Source organism: Pristis pectinata, chromosome 2 (assembly GCF_009764475.1).
Source record: "Pristis pectinata isolate sPriPec2 chromosome 2, sPriPec2.1.pri, whole genome shotgun sequence".
In the NCBI taxonomy this organism is placed as follows: domain Eukaryota; kingdom Metazoa; phylum Chordata; class Chondrichthyes; order Rhinopristiformes; family Pristidae; genus Pristis; species Pristis pectinata.
The window spans coordinates 111,674,994-111,692,997 of record NC_067406.1 but is presented as its reverse complement, the minus strand read 5'-3'; the positions used below and the strand labels follow the sequence as shown (position 1 = coordinate 111,692,997).

At 39.2% G+C, this 18,004-nt stretch overlaps 1 protein-coding gene across 1 annotated transcript in view; it reads left to right on the top strand.

Annotated features, from left to right (window-relative positions):
* The window catches only part of ttc29 (tetratricopeptide repeat domain 29), a 166,667-nt gene that overhangs the window by 123,824 nt on the left and 24,839 nt on the right, over nt 1-18,004 (top strand). The gene's annotated exons all lie outside the window — the stretch shown is intronic.

The following is an 18,004-nucleotide window of genomic DNA, read 5'->3' as shown; positions in this document are numbered from 1 at the left end:
CCAGAATTAGAAGTTCTTCCATTATAAAACATACAATATTAGGATCAAAAGCAATTAACATTCAATAATCCTGTGCATATCCTCCCAATCAACTGGAATAAGAAATAGTGATGAACAGATTTAAAGGAAAATATTGAGTTTGTAGTACTACTTAATAGAAAAAGTGAAGCAGTGATTTAAAGCTCTTGATGAAGAACAGCACTCTTGGGAAATCAAAGCCACAGAAAATATGTTCTACCCTATAATTTTAATTGTACTGATGGAACTGTCACCAAGAGCACACCAAAAATACTGTAAATTTGACTTAAGAGTTACTTTTAGGATCAGCACGAGGCCACAGGAAGAGCTGGGCTTTATGTAAATTCACTTTGATTCCCCCCAAAGGAAATTCTGATCTATCACTTCTAAAACACATCCACTTCCCTGTGTCAATAGTGAATTCAAAGAATATACTTAATTTGAAACGTTTCCTTACTTTGATAGCTTTTTGAACATACTGCCACTTGTCCAGTTTTATTTATCCCAAGCATTTTCACTAGTACAGTACTAATGGGTTTGTCAATGAAAATTCCACAGTATAAGTTATTTGGAAGAGAAGGAAGATCAGTGAAGAGGTGTCAGATAGATAAAGTGTATACCAATCTTCCAGGTTCTATTTCCCCATACCTGGAATAATTGTGGAATAACCTTGCTTTAGCTAGTACGGTCCATTAAAAGGTAAGGGTTACTGATGGGAGTCCTTGCAGTCAATGGCTGTCTGTACGCATGGGAAGCCAGAAATCCCACTATTCTGAGATGTGATCAATTGCTGACTGAAATCAAAATACAGGAAAACATTAATAATCTGGCATCCGATTGTTTCAAAACCCTAATAGTCTGGTGTCTGGCTCACTCATTAGCCTGGAATGTAAGCTGGAAGGTCCAAAGTCAAAGCAAGGTGTGCGGCCAAAACTGGGAATCTGGATTGCAGCCAGGGCCAGGATCCAGACTGTGAGCCAGCTGTGTGGATGGCGCTGCAGATGAGTTCTGGAACACTAAGGGTCAGGAAAATGCGTTTGTTTGCAGCCACAGCCAGAGTCTGGAGTGCATGTATATTTCCCATTCCCTTTGAACTCACTTGGTTGACTGGAAAATTTATTATATTACTGTAGAATAAAAATGTGTTTGGGTATTAATGGGAGTAACATCCAGTAGTCTGGAAAATCTACAAGTCCAGCTACACCAAAGTCCCAAGGGTGCCAGATTATTGGAGTTTTACTGTAGATGGAATCTTTTTTTTTGCGAATACAGTGGTTGAGTGACACCTCTGATATTGTGACGAGGAGAAAATTGTGAGACATAGCAAAGGTCTACTACGGTTGTTTAGAAGGATACTGCTGGTCAATTTGAACGACCTTCACAGAGAGCAACCCAGGCAGAGAGTATGGCCAAGGATCTTCCAACAGCGTGTCATATATCTAATAATAACAGACTTTTGAACCTGAATCTGTAAAGACATTACTCATCAGAAAAGTCCAGACAGGAAGTGGAGTCTCTGAAGGCTCTCTGGAAGTAGGCACTTTGCTGGTAGGCATCTTTGTCTCCTGTTTCAGAGTTCCTAATTCACTTGGCCATATCAATATTTCCAGCAATGGAATGTTGCCAGCAGTGAAACCACTGAGGCACTCATTGAATGAGAACCTTACACTCTTAATGAGAATCTTAACACTCCCTATTAGTTGTACCACACTGAATTTTGGAAGGTGTTTGAGCCGTCTTCTGTCATTTCTGACAGTACCCAGTCAGGCATCTCATTGTCAGCAGAGCATCCCTTGAAATAGCAAAAAATTAACAAACCAATGTGATAAGCTCCTGGTTCTTTTAAAGGTGCTTCATGTCAGATTCTAGTCTAATATTACAAATGATGCAATTTCATTGATCTCCAGTTGGTTTGCTTGTCAACTCCAACACACTCTATTCTGGGTAGCTGAAAAATTGGACCCTGTGATAATGACTAATAAACAAAGGCGTTATACCATCTTATTTCCAAGTCTATTACAAATATGTATACAGAGTTCAAATATGAAAATAATACTGAAGTTAATACCATGTCATAAAATGCAAAAGCTAAATAGTACAGATGTTGGAAATCTGAAGTAAAAGGAAATAGGCTAGATATGTTTTGTACATCAGACTATCTGTAGAGAGAAAAAAAACAGAGTTAGCATTTTAGGTTAGTGAGTTTCATCTGAGCTGGTTATTAAAGATGCAACTAGACTGATTCAACTACCATAAATCAACTACCCGATATTAAACAGTAGGATCAAATAATGTTCCTACAACCAATCATTGTAAATCTACAGATGCTGATTTATTTTCCGGTCGCTGTCTGTAAGGAGTTTGTACGTTCTCCCGTGTCTGCGTGGGTTTCCTCTGGGTGCTCCGGTTTCCTCCCACATTGCAAAGACGTACGGGTAGGTTAATTTGGGTTTAAAAAATGGGTGGCGCAGACTCGTTGGGCCAGAAGGTCCTGTTACCACGCTGTAAATAAAATTAAGTTAAAAAATAAATTATATTTGCTATGTTTATTGGGAATTGAGGAGATGAAAGGGTTAATCAAAACATGTTTAATTTACAGATGATCATTACACTTCATATACTTTCATATACCTCTTTGGTCAAAGGACAGATTTTTGTGACATTAAGTGCTGCATCTAAAGGTGTCCAGCCACTAATTCACCATATCACCACCTGCGCTTCATAACCTAGTGTGCTGGCTCCACTGCATCATAACATGCCAATGCCAAGACTAGTTTCAATCCATGTTACTGTGGCACTTGTCACGAATCATTAGGCTGTGATGTGTTTGATTGATTCTGGTAATTGATTGGCTGAGTCATGTAAATCCACTGTGCTCACAGATTCAAAAGGCATGCAATATCAAAAATTCATTAAATTTGTGAGTGCAAGCTGAATGTAACAATTTTGTTAGCTTTACAAAATTTAAGCAAGCAGTTAGTTATGATGAACTTCATTTATAAAAATAAAAATTTTATGGCAGAGGACATGATTTGCCTTCCCTACAAATGATAACCCACAAATGAAAAATTAATATTGCTGTTGATCCATGGGTATCACTATACATTGTTTCTGCATAAGTTCAAAGATTTAATAAGCAATTGGTCTTAAAGCTTTTCATCTATTCTAATAATTTGCCAATGTAAGTTCAAATGAGTATCTGCTAAATTGGTTGTAAATGTGGCTGAGACAATGGTTTGTAGTCTTGATTCAATGGCTCTGTGGTGTTCCATTAAAGAACAATGACTCTGGCCAGCTCTGCAAAGTCATAAGGAAGACAAGGCCCGGGAAGGTAGAATTCCACTCCAGATTTCCCTCAGTTGGGAACTGCGTGTCACCTTGATTGCTGAGAGGAGTGTGAACTTCCTGAAGAATTCCAGAGAAAGGTTGGGGGACCTAGAAGGTACAGTTTTTTTTAAAAGGTAATGGGTGCCAGGATATACAGGAAGTCCCTGACTTACGAACGCCCGACTTACGATCGCCCGTACTTACAAACCGACCTTCGTGGTCGGTTCGTAAGCAGGCCCGGCCCCCAATCCTACCACGGCAGCGGTACACCTTCTTTGGCCCAACCCCGGGCCAAGTGCGCATATGCAGCCGGGGAACCCCAGGCCAAGTGCATATGTGCAGCTGGGGCCATGTGCGGCCGCGATGCCTGGGCCAAGTGTGCATGCGCGGACACTGTTCCGAGTCACATACAAAATCGGGTTACAAACAGTCTCAAAAACGGAACTTGTTCATAACCCAGGGACTTCCTGTATTTGTTTCCAGGAACTTGGCATCCCTGGGTGCTCAGTACCCCTCAGTCCCCAACCAGCCACATACATTCCAACAAGCCAGCAGAGGGAATGGGGCTGGGAGTTCATCCAAGCATCAGCAAAAAAGGACTGATTTTCTTGACCTTCACTTGACCCTGAAAATTTGATGGAGCCAGCAACAGTAAATATGGGCAGTTACATCTCAGCATATGAGAGAAGCTGATGCACTCGGCAGTGCAGGTGAAAATGCAGAGGGAGAACAGTCTTAATAGCCTTGATATTTAATATGTATTATTTTTAAACTCTGGAGGGATGAAGGGTTCTGTGTAATAAAACTCCATGGAATGCTTTTTTTTAAACAGGCCAGTTTGTATTTCTGTTAGGTTGGGAACACCAGAATAAGCTGTAACGCATGAGATATCATGGGGTGTATATGGTACAGGTTGATTTTGATGTCCTGATGAGTGAGTTCACTGCAGTAGACAAATTAGAGCAGAGAAAAGGGTAGTAGCATTTGGAAATCATGTGCTTTAGTGATTGCAGGACATGGGGAGAAGGATATGGTGATTTTGGTAATAGTAGGAGTTTCTAGTCACATGCAGTGGAGACAAAAGAGAAACTGCTGCTCCTAAACCAGAAGCAGTACTGAAACAGATGTTCCATGCAAGAATCCATTCTGTCTGCCAGGTTTCACAAGGCCTGGGAATCCAACAGGCCAATAACAAACTAGAAGAGAGATCAAGTCTAAACCATGTAACGTCATTAAAATATTGAAATCAACGACTTACCTTCTGGGTTTCATTTTGAGATTTTTGTTAATTTAACATCCCAGCAGACCCAGACAACTCTCCTGAGTCTCAACTTCAGAGAAATAAAATTACCCCTCATTGTTTAAGGTCAGTGACATCACAGCATTCCAAATGGATGAATCCCTGCATAATTTCAGGGTTAATTGCAACTCCTAGAATAAAATGATAATTGTGCTCATTTCAGTTATATTTTTTGTTTGGTAGTATCAGTGCAATGCCTGAACAATTTACATAGTTATGAGAGAGAATTTGCTTTGGTTGACTGCGTAATTGAATGGGTGACAATTCCACAATATACCTTACAACACACATATAGCATCTGACTTGTTTACTGTTTTACTGCTGAGCAATATTTCCTTCTGGCTGAAGAACTGACTAGGCACTAAGTGTTGTCAAGCCAAAGGAAAATTGAGTGGAAATATGTGAGAAGACTAAGTTTTTAAAAAGTGATTATTGTGCAGTCAACCCCACACAGGAAGAAAACCAGTGGAAAATCATCTCCTGATAAAGCCCTAGGAATGGCAATAGACCAAAATCCATTGCATTTTGTGGAGTATTCAAGATGGTATCAGTCATATAGGTCAATATTGTGTAAGTGTAACTGTGACATTAGCAGTGGGAATGACTCATCTGTGTGCTTTCTGTTCACTGAATTTGAGCCTTTAATCTCTTAAAATGATGACAAAGGTGTCCAGCCATTTGAACTAAGGAAATGAATGCTTCTGTTGAAATAGTCTCGGAAGAACATGCTAAGTATTTATCCGTTCAGTATCACCAACAAATTTTTCCATGTACCTTAAGTCTTTCCAAGATCTATCTAAATTCCATGTTTTTCTTTTCACATTCAGATTTCTTCTTTTTATCTTTATAATTTTTTTCTCACTTCCAGTTACGCTTTTTTTAATCACTATTAAACATCAGAAGGATCATGCTGGAAGTGCCATCAATTCCATGCTGAACTGCGAGCATTTATCATCACTCATCTGCTCCCTTCACATTCCACCCTTCAGTGAATGTTAAGTTATGGGCTGAATCTTGCAAGAGAATGCCAGCAATTCCATGTGGAATTGCCAGCACTTATCCCCAAGTGCCCACAAGTTTGGGATTTCTGCATGAGCATATTAAGTTCAGAACTTGTTGGCTGAGCTCTGCTGGAGATTTACTGGCTACACTGGAGCTCACATGGGTCCAGCAGCACAGCTAAACTTGCTGGAATTTCCCTAGGATGGGGATCTGCTTTCGACAAGCTAAATGTGCGGGCAAATATATGCAGATGTAGTACAACATGATAAATGTGAAGTTACCTTTGTTAGGAAAAACACAAAGACAGAATATTATTTAAATGGTGATAGAATGGGAAATATTGATGTTCAAAGGGGTCTAAGTATCCTTATACATCAATCTTGACAGCAACTATGTAGATGTAGGAAGTAGATAAGAAAGCAAATGGTATGTTGGCCTACATTGCAAGAGTTTTGAGTATGGGAGCAAGAATGTCTCACTACAATTTTATAGGTCTTTGGTGAGATGATAGCAAAAGCTCTGTGTGCAGTTTTGGTTTTTGTACCTAAGAAAGGATACACTTGCCGCAGAGAAAATGCAATGAATCACCAGACTGACCCTTGGGATGCCAGAACTGTCATATGAGGAGGGATTGGGTTGACAAGGCATGTATACAATAAAGTTAAAGTGCACAAACTTTTACAGGCCATGACAGACTGATTGCAAGGAGGATGTATGTCTGGCTAGGGTCACTGTCTCAGGATACAGGTTTAGATATTTAGGTTTGAGATGAGCAATCTCTTCACTCAGAGGGTGGTGAGCCTGTGGAATTCTCTACCATAGAGGGCTGGAGGCCAAGTCACCAAATATGTTTAAGAAGGAGATAGATAGATTTCTAGACACAAAAGCATCGAGGTATTGGGAGAGAGGAGGAATATAGTGTTGAGATAGAGAATTAGCCATGATCGTATTGAAGGCAGAACAGGCTTCTAAGGCTAGATGGCCTCCTTCTGGTCCTTGTTTTTTGTTTCCATAAACTTGTGCTAGATGCATGATCATTGCGCCCATTCAGTTGAATAAAGAGAAATGGCAACAAGGAAGAAGGATATGTATGAGTTAATTTCCATTAATTGAGTTTCCATTAATGTTTTAATTGCTTAACAGTGCTTCAGTTATGTTTAATCCTTTATAATTTTTAAGTTGTTTATTTTTTAATATGTTTAAATACTTATGAATTTCCATAACATTGAGAAACAGTCAAAGCAAAAAGAAAGTTTTGACAGCTGGCAAAGCTTGATACCATGATTTCAGCCTACTGTCAGTTTACTTCAGCTCTTTCATGGATGAAATTTGTCCTAACCTATTCCCAGGATAGGATTACTTCAAGCAAGACCCTCCCATTGCACAAGGCCTTCCATCAAGTTTTTGAAAAGTACTTAATTAAAATTCTGCTCACATTCATGACAAAATGACATGTAATACAGTCAAGATTTTGAGCTAAATCTCAGATTCTAAAAGTAAACCCTGAAATTGACAGAATTACATCCTGAAACATGCTTCATGTTTTACACAACCCCTCTCTCTTCACCTCAAAAACACATGCACTTGAAATTGCTAGAAGTACAATCTGGTGATAGTTTGGCAAAGGTGATAGTGAACAGTAGAGCCAACAGTGCACAATTAAAGACTGAGCAGAATAATGAATTAGAAAATGGAAATAATTAGAGGAAAGAAAGTTTAGACTTAGAAAGAGAAATCAAGAACAGACTCCAAAATTAAATGATTAGCTTTATAGACTAAGGAACTCAGTGCTACATGTTTATTTAATTTTCTGTGGTGAGTCTAACTAGTAATGTGCAAATACTCTAATTTTTTCAAACTCATGGGAGGTTGAGGATAAGCTTTTTGTTTGAGTCCAACAGGAGAGTGGCACACATAATCCAACAATGTGGAATTCCTGAGGCATTGCTCCCTCAATACGAATTGTAAGACAAAATACACATCCTTAAGTCTTATTAAACTTATTGGCCCAATATTCTGAAGGATTTTTAGAAAGACCATTATTAAGTGTAAAAACAAAGGCCCTTTATTTGACTATTTGTCGCATATTATTACAACTTTTTCTGGTAAACCTTTCCAAAGACTAAAATCTTTAAAAGTGTAGTATTTAAAACTGAAAAAAATGAATTTATATACACAAGTTGCTCTTCCATATTTAATTTTGAAATTTTGCGAGTTTTAAAAATATAAAATTTCTTAAGTGATTATCAATTGCCTTTACTTAAGTTGAACTTGAACAAACAAAATGCTATGAAGTAAAACTACATTCACTGATACTGGAAAAGAAGTAAACAGGCAAGATTTGTAACTTTCTGGTGAGATAGCAGCAGATGGGAATTTTGATCCTGCTTAGTACCTGACCCATTTGCCAAAAATAGGAAGCCTGGCTACCTTTCCCAAACTTAAGCTACATACCCCACCACTTCCCGCGCCCCCCCCACAAACCTGAAGATATTGGGGTTCTCCAACTTAGCTGGAGAAGAGTTATAGTGTCAAACAGCTTAGAAACAGGTCCTTTGGCTCACAATGTTCATGCCAACCATTAAGTCCCATGGGCTGGTCCAAAACGTTAGAGTCCAAGGGATCCAAGGTAAATTGGCAAATTGGATCCAAAATTGGCATGGTAGTAACTGACAGGATGATGGTCGAGGGCTGCTTTTATGATTGGAAGCCTGTGGTCATTGGTGTACCACAGGGATCAGTGCTGGGATTCTTGCTGTTTGATAGATATGTCAATGACTTAGATGTGAATGTAGGAAGTATGATTACTAAGTTCCATGTTCTATGACCTGATCATTAGTGGTGATGTTGACAGCTAAGAGGATAATTCCAGGTTACAGAATGATATTGATCAGCTGGTAAATTGAGCAGAGCCACGGCAGATGGAATTTAGTCCTGAAAAGTGTGACATGGGAAAGTCAAGTAAGGGTAGGACACACATTATGAATGGTAGGGCCTTAGGGAGTATTGAGGAACAAACAAATCTTGGTGTACAAGTCTAAAGATCCCTGAAGGTGGCAACACAGGTAGATAGGATGGTGAAGCAGGCATAAGGGATCCTTACGTTCATTAACCGGTGCATAAAATATAAGAGTAGGAAGGTCTTGGTACAACTCTATCAAGCATTCTTTAGGCCACAGCTAGAATATTGTGCATGGTTTTGGTCACCACATTATAGGAAGGATGTGATTTCACTGGAGAGGGTGCAGAGGAGATTCACCAGGATATTACCTAGGATGGGACGTTTCGGTTATGAGGAGAGACTGGATAGGCTGGGTTTGTTTTCCTTGGAGCAGAGGAGGAAGAGGGGGGGACCTGATAGAGGAGTACAAAATTATGAGAAGAATAGATGGGATAGATGGTAAGAAACTTTTCCCCATGACAGAGGTTTTCTGAGACCAGAGAACATAGGTCTAACATGAAGAGCGAGAGGTTTAGAGGGGACCTGAGTAAGAAATTTTTCACCCTGAGGTTGGTTGGTGTGGAACATACTGCCTAAGAAGATGGTGGAGATAGGTAATCTCACAAAATTTAAGAAACATCTTGACTAACCTTTGAATCACCAAGGCATAGTTGGTTATGGACTAAATGCATTAGTAAATGTTGGTAAATGCATTAGTATAGATAGATATTTGATTGTCAGCATTGAGATGGTGGTTGTAAGGGTCTGTTTCTGTACAGAATAATTCTGTGGCTCCTTGACTACAAGTACTCATCTGCACGAATCCCATTTTCCAGCAATTGGCCCGGAGCCTTCTGTGCCTTGATGATTCAACAGTTCATCTGGATACTTCTTAAATGTTGCAAGAGTATCTGCGTCCAACCCAGATCCTTCCCTGCACCCACTCAGACCAGGCAAACAAATTCTTCTTCAGATCTCATCTGAACCTCCTATTCCTTACCTTAAACTTATGTCCTCTGCTTTTATACACCTCTGTATGGAGAAAAGTTTCTTCCTAGCTACTTTATAATGCCCCTCATTATTTCATATGCTTCAGTCAGGTCCCCACTCAGCCTTCTCCACTCGATGGAAACAAACCCAGCCTATCCAATCTCTCCTCATATCTGAAATACTCTATCCTAGCCAACATCCTGCTAACAATCAGTGAATGAAAATCACCCTGAAACGTGAACTGTTTCTTTCCATAGATACATTTTTTTATAACATCCTGAAGTTCCTGTGCATCCTCTCCAGTGCAATCACATCTTTCCTATAATACAGACTAACAAATGTTTTATGTAATTGTACCATAACCTCCTTGTTCTCATAGTCTATGCTGTAGCTAATGAAGGCAGGTATTAGAGGCATAGATAGGAGAGGAAGTGCACCTTCTTAACCATCTCACCTGCCTTTACTACCACCCTCAGGGGGTTTTGAATGTTTTTCTCATACTCCCTAGGGCCCTACCATTCATTGTGTATTTCCTAGTCTTATTAGTTTTCCCAAAGCGTATCATCTCACATATCATTTGCCATTGCCATTGCAATGCCCATCTTGGCAGCTCATTAATATTGTCCTATAGCCTGAGAATCACTATCAACAACATCAGCAGTTTTCATGTGATGTCTGAACTTACTAATCATGCCTTTTATATTCACATTCAAATTGCTAATGTATATAACCAAACAGCAAAGGTCCCAGCATTGATCCCTGTGGTACACCACTAGTCACATGCTACTAGTCATAAAAACAGCCCTCTTCCATGAACATTTGCCTCCTATTACCAACCCAATTGTGGATTCAATTTGCCAACTTGCCCTGGATCCCATGGCAAGGACCAATCTTCCATGTGAGACATCATCAAGGGCCTTACTGAAGACTATGTAGACTACCGCAAGCTCACTGCCCTCTTCAATACATTTTGTTATCCCTTTCGAAAATTCAATCAAGTTAGTCAGACAGGATTTCTCCATTTAATAAAAACATTCTGAGTATCTTTGATTAATCTCTGTTTTTCCCTCAGAACTTTATTTCAATAACTTCCCTATGACTGATGTTAGACTTATTAGCCTGTAATATCTGGCTTATCTCTGCTACCCTTCTTGAATAAAGGTGTGATATATGCTGTCCTCCAGTCACTAGGCACCTCGCCTGTGGCCAGTGAAGATTTAAAAATCTCAATCAGAACCCCAGTAATTTTCTCCTATGTCTCCCACATCATCATCAGATACTTACCATCAAACCTTAGGGATTTATCCACCTCTAATCCTGTCAAGACATCCAAAATCTTTCCTTAATCATGTCTATCAGTGATATTTTGTGCCCCCAAGTTGCCCTCCTACAATTTTTTTTTATACCCTATACTCCTGTCAGATCCCACCCTCACCCATTTTTAGTTCTCTGTATCTGCCATATATTTCCCTCTATTTTCTTCAACCCTCATTATCCTTTGACATCCAGGGTATTTGGGACTTGGCCTAACCCTTCACCTGTATGGGAGCATGTTGACCCTGATCTCTCAGTATTTCGCTTTTGAATGACTCCAGCCAGCAGTTGTTTCCAACTTACTTTTTCTCGCTATTTTCTTCTGATATTAGAATTAGCCTTCCTCTAAGGCAGAACCATAATTTCCAGTTCATCCTTATCCTTTTGCATGACTACTTTGAGTTATGGTCACTATCTCCAAAATTCTGTCCCATTGACATTTCAACCACTTTCCTGACTACATTCCCTAAGATTAGGTCCAGTATTGTCCCTTTTCTAGTTGGACTATCTACGTACTCACTTAAAAAACTTTCCAGGTTGCCCCCTAAGCCTTTCCCACCACGGCATTCCCAGTTAATACTGGGAAGGTTGAAATCCTCTACTATTAAAACCCTATTATTCTTATGCCTCTCCAACATTTGCCTATATATCTGCTCCTGGATCTCCCACTGACTGTAGGTGGTCTGTAACGCATCCCCAGAAAAGTGATTGTTCCCTTTTTGTTTAAGAGGGACTAAATCAACATTTGCTATCATGACATGGCAGAAGCTGAGTTGGTCTTTAATGAGTACCTCACCTTATCCCTCAAAGATATTCTGACCTATCACAAGGTTCAAGTCATGAATGTAATGAGGTATCACACTTTGCCATGCTTGGTGCAACTGTAACAGTGATCAGACTCAGCATATTCTGCACAAGTCTATCTGTTTGAACAACATCCCGTCTGAACCAAATATTCACATCCCGCATCACTGGCACTCTTGACAGTATTCTGTAACTTATATTAAGGTGGCACAGTGGTGCAGCTAGTTGAGCTGTTGCCTCACATTTCCATTGACCCAGTACAATCCAGACCTCCAGTACTGTTTGTGTGGAATTTTCAGATTCTTCCTGTGATCACATTGGTTTACCCCAGGTGCTCCAGTTTCCTCTCAGATCCCAAAGATGTGCAAATTGATAGGGGTCATTGTAAGTTGCCCCTGGTGCAGGTGAGTGATAGAATCTGGAGGGGACTTGATGGCAATGTGTGGAAAATAAGTTGCAGGGGAAATTAGTGGGGGCATGAGATTGCTCTGTTAACTAGCATGGACACGATAGGCCTCCTGTGTTATCAGGAAATATGATGTAACTTGATCTCCCTTTCCTCCATACTCTAAAACTGAGAGGAACGAAAGCATCAACAGGAGTCAAATACCTTTACTTCCAAGTCACATGCCATTCCAACATGGACATCTATTGCTTTTGGGTGCCTTTAAATTGTATTTAGTGTTTATCTCTAACTACTCTGTGAAGCTTATGCTAGGCTTTCTCCTTTAAATACTGAAATCTTTATACCACTGGTGTTCCCTCAAGATCTATGGCCTAGGATTTCAGGTTACAGACTTAGCAGTATTGAATGAATGTCAATATATGTCCATCCTTCTGATGTACAGTCATTGTTTGATTAATTAATTTGCAAAGTGCCACAAACAAACTCTGTTTGTAACCACACAAAATCTTCGTACTCAAGTAGGTCTTTTTAATTGTAGGTCTACATCTCATGGTGCCCATATTGAACTGGAAAACAGTTTTGATGGGTGCCAGAAAATAAAGTAGAATTGCCCACAATTGTAAAGGGCAGCAAAACTATTTGCAAAATTATTTCCTCTTCAATGTCCTTTCTGATCACAGGCATGAATAAATTAATCTGATTTTCGTAATTTATTCTCACAGTGCATTAGCAGACTAATTTCTTCCCAACAGGAAGGAGAAAGGTATCTAGTTTGGCAGTTTCCACTGCAAGCTTTCCTACTTGACTTGTCTTTTACAGAGGCATTTGGATATTGCAACAGAAAATAGATCCTGTATATCTGAGTCTTGATCTAATTTGTAGGCCGTTGGTAGACTGAACTCTGGCAGATGTGGGAATGTGCTGGAAAAGCTATAGATATTTGATCTGTTGATACGGAATAAGAACAATTTAGATAACTCATGCAATACAATCATGCCTATGCTGCTTGAACCACAGGTGTTGTCTGTAGAAAACAACTCCACTGATTTCATTAATAACAGCTATAAATGTAAATTGATGTCTTCTACCAGACTTCAGTTTCAGGATGAAATTTTGCGCTGTTTTATTTCATTGCAGTTAAATAGTGGGATAAAATCCATTATATGCTGGCTTGCACTTGGACTGTGGAGGAAATAAGCTATAAAAGCCAAATAGTTTTTTGTGAGTTAATGATTACCTATGTTTTTATGCAGAGATGACATGAGTAATGTTGAAACATGCCATGATTTACATATGATTAATTAATACATCATTCTCCATTCTCAACCAAAGCAAAAGGCTTGTCAAATGTTCCCATGAAGGAAATATCCCTTAAAGAATTTAGAAAGCATTTTAAAAAGAATGCATTACCAACAACAGCAACTTAAAAGCTATGATATGACCCTCCAGGGATCCTTGAAAATAAAACTCACACTCTGTACTTGTACTCTACCTCATATTTCCCATTTTTAAAATAATGTACTGAAATTGCCAGTAAATGTAATAGAAATCCAAAGCTACATAGATGTTTTGTGTATTTTCTTAATCTGGCTTGTGAATATTTTTAAATTCCATGTGATTTTTTTTAGGTTTCTTCATTGTTTTTAACATTCAGGTTCCTCAGTCCTTGTTTGTTATCTTTCATCTTCTGGCAAAATTAATCTGAATAAATACAATGTCAATTACCTGGAATACCAGCCAATAGTTCATTTTCTTGCAAATTGTTTTTACTTTCAAAATGAATAGTGTGGGCCGAGAGAAATTATGGAACTTGCATATTTTCAGAATTTTTTAAACCGGCACCATAAGGAGGTAGTAAAATTAAGTAAAATAAGAATGACAGGGTAATCAGAAATATGTATATAGTTTTTTTTAATTAGAGCCAAATTTTCACTCCAGAAAGAGACTGGCAGAAGGGTTTAGAAGAAGAATGAACATGTGTCCCTGCTAAATATACCTTCCTATTCAGTCTTTTGAACTGCAGATCCACCCTTCCATCACACAGCCAGTAATGTGGAGATGACCACCTTGAATCCAATTCCCTATATTGGGATTTGCACTCCAACACTCATTTGCTAGTCCTGTATGTGTACCAAGGACTAGCACCAGTCTCCAAGGAGCAAAAAGTGGATCCCAGTTTGAGGAAAGATAACCCGAAGCCCTAATGATGATAAACCATATTAGCTCCCAGGTGGACACTCAAATGAAGAAAGAAGTGGTTATTACAGGAAGCTGATTTCAACTCAGAGAAGCAGCATTAAAGTTGTAGTCATGTGTGGTTCCCATACTGAAACAGACATGTGTTGGCCCTAACCAAATGGTGCCCATTTTCACTGAGAATGCATACTTTGACAGCTCTGGAGATATTGCCAGCACTGGAGATATTGTCAGCATAATTACATGGATCAGGTTCTATGAAGGAATTCAGCTGCATAACACTCACATTTTGTGGGCTGAACTGTCCACTAGACCCCAAAGGTAGACATTAGGATACATGCACATCTTCAGCTAGATGAATGTCACCCATTATATTAGTTGGGGAGGTTGTACTGGTGGCAGGAATGCATGTCCACAGCATTCTCAGTTCTGGATTAATTATTCAATTTATGGTTACCTGTGTTTTGGAATTTCCATTTCTCATTTCAGAGTACTCCAACACATCAATTTTTGTATTGATCTTACACTGAATGACAATGAACAACTGCCAGGAAGGCCTTCTTACCAGTGCTATTTAAAGTCTAAAGTAATTACAGGCTTAGTTTTTGATTTTTATTTTGGTGCTGGAATACAAAGATAAGCAGCAAGAAAGACCCCACAAGCAAGAAGACTTTGCATGAATGGAGAGGAGAAGGGACAAAGCCCATGACCTTGAGAACCATAGTCTTCAAAGCTCTAAGAAACTTAAACCAAATTAGTCATCCTATTTGTCAACCATGAACACTAACACCAATTTTACCAACCTTAACACATCAACGTCCAGTTGCTTCACTCAATATTTACAGATTTCATGCTCACTTAACTAAGAAGACAAATACCAATACCAAATCCAGGTATGATTTATCAAACAAAATGTTAGTAATATTCTTAAGCAAATTTGTGTTGATTGTCTTTTATGATACTCAGTGGTCATATGAAATGTGGTGTCTATTGTAATCTGCACTTCGTTAGTCACAAAGTAGTGAGATATTTGAATTGTGCCACCAGGGATATTGGAGGAGTGTCTGATGGGGAATCAGGCTTGTACTTATCCTTAGTGAGAGAAATGGTACCTCAGCATTCTTAAAGCTATGCTGGAGTAGAGACTAACTATCCCAAAGTCAATTTGGCATCTATTTGAGCATGTCTAACAGCAGTTTATGATGCCTACAGAAGTTCATTATGAAGATGTCAAATTGTTCCACTCTGGTTTTAATGGAGCTAACCACTCACTACCTATTGGACAGAATAGTCCACATAGAGTTTGCAAAGTCTTGAATTGTTACAGCTGGATTTCTCCAAATTTGGAAGGTTGCCTCATACATCAGGTATTTCTTTGTGTACATTCAGAGGTGTTTTTTGGTGGCCTGATCCATTGAATTCTACAGTATGTAACCTCTTCCTTTGGCAAACTTAACAAAAATGGAATTGTATCTCCATGCCCTAGCTTCTTCCTGGATGCCCACATGTAAATCATTTCTAATCTAGCCTCTAAAGTCTGCCTGATGCCAATATCTGACCTGATCTGAGAAGAGTCAGATTGAGTAACAACACATTTTTGCAGTGTTACCATCTCCTTTCTTCATTGTTTGAGGAGTGTCTGCAATCAAAGCAGCTGAAAAAAAGGGTCAAAAGTTGGCTTGATATATGAGGAAGAATAGAAAGAGAATCTAAAAGCAAACTACTGCAGATGTTGTAAGTCTGAAATACAAACAAAATATTCTGGAAATGCTCAGCAGCTCAGGCTGCACCTGTGGAGAAAGAAAAGGAGTTAATGCTTTCAGTCAATATCATTCAACAGTTCAACAGGGAGAGAGAAGTGGATATTGAAAATATCTGAAGTTTATTGTGTGGAGTGAAGAAGTCAGAACAGAACAAGAATTGTAGTTGTAAAGAAGCCTTATGCGGTGATTCCTCCAGCCACTACAGCAGTCATAGCCTTTGATCTGACATTTCCCAAGATGGACAAGATTTGGTCTTCAAGTAGTTAAAAGATGGACAGATAGGCTCCTCCTCCTTTTGTAGCATACCGTTGCCTTATATTGTGTGCAACCTTGAATTGCAAGAAAGAAAGCTGTATGCTAATGAGAGTGTAGCTGGAGGCAAGATGTCAAATACCCCATCAGCCTTTGGGAGGACAATCTGACTGGAAAGAGATGCTGGAAAGTACAGAACAAAGAGCACAATGATGGAAGGTCATGAGATACACACTTGGTCAGTCACAATATGAGGAAGTAGAGTTGTGCTGAGATAATTCTGTGAACAATGCCATTGTAAATTATTCCACTGTGAACCATCCGGAGAGCAGAATAAGTAAATGAGGATGTTTTGAGACTGTCATTCTGTAGACAAAACACTTTTGATGAATTGTGGAGCACTGGAAGCCCTTATAATTAAAGAACTCTCTGGCTGATAAGAAAATGCATGCTCTTGTTTACCCCATCCTGAATGTTAATTGTGATGGGTGATCAACATTGATGGGGCCCAGGTCTAAGATAAGAATGGAAAAGATGAAAGGAAAGAGATGTGTCTTGTTCAGTCCTTGAATGAATGACAGCTTGAATGATTGACTTCAGAACTGTGAGCTCCTGGATTGGGGTAAGAACAAAGGAAACCTTAAGAAAATCGTAGGGAAAATCATATAAAAGAAGAGCTGTCTGAGACATTGGTATCAACAACCCAGGAACACCCATAACAAGAAGAAGGGCCCTGAGTTCAGAACTCAGAGAACACTGCCTCCTGGAGTGAACATGGCCACTTTTATCTTACATGGGTAGTATTTAAGTCCAAGCCACGAGTCTTGTGATTTAATATAAGAAGTGATAAGTTGTAACAGTAAAAGTCAGTGGTATGCATGCATGTTTAAGTAACTCGAGTGGTAATAAAGATTAAGTTGTACTAAATCTTGGTTCAGAGTCTTTTGTTCGACATGTCAGTTGATACCCTATAGAGGTAAAAGGGTCAGCAAGAGTCATGAGAGAGAAAATTGCTGTCATAACGGAATAGCAATAGGAGGTTTAAAAATTGTGACTAAGTGAGGGTCTAATCATGCTGCGTGTGTGAGCAAGGAGAAAAAGGGGATTTAATTAAGTGTTTTGCAGTGATTACATCATTGTTGTGGGGAAGGCAGTGCTGTGAGTGGTATAACTTTGACCAGCAAGTATTCTGGCCATCTTCTTGCCTTAACTAATGTTATTTTTTTTCTCTTTTCTTAAGGCGTTGCTATTGATACTGATGAACTCTGTAACCCATTGTAACTGCCCATTCTGTAGGTGCCAGGAGGCTTCATGCTACTTGGGAGAGAAGAGTATTCTTGTCTGTTTTTCCAATGCCTCACCCAAAGTTCCTTGTTCAGGGAGCCTTGGTGCTCATGATCCTGCAATGCTTTCCTGCAATCATTTCTCCTTCAACTTTTTCTACAATGTTTGCAGTTGGTTTGGGGGTTGTTGATTCCAATGGTAGATGATGTAACTTTTTAACATAAGAACTCTGATGCATGAACAGTTACCACATAAACATGCCAAGAGGGTGAATTAGTTCCCAAGAAGACTGGATATTTCTATCTTGTTGCATCCCTCATCTGTTTCAATTGAAATATCTCTTGTCTGCTCTGCTATTGGGGACTTTAGAGAATTAGACCACACTTCAGGCCTGTTCACCCTAAGTG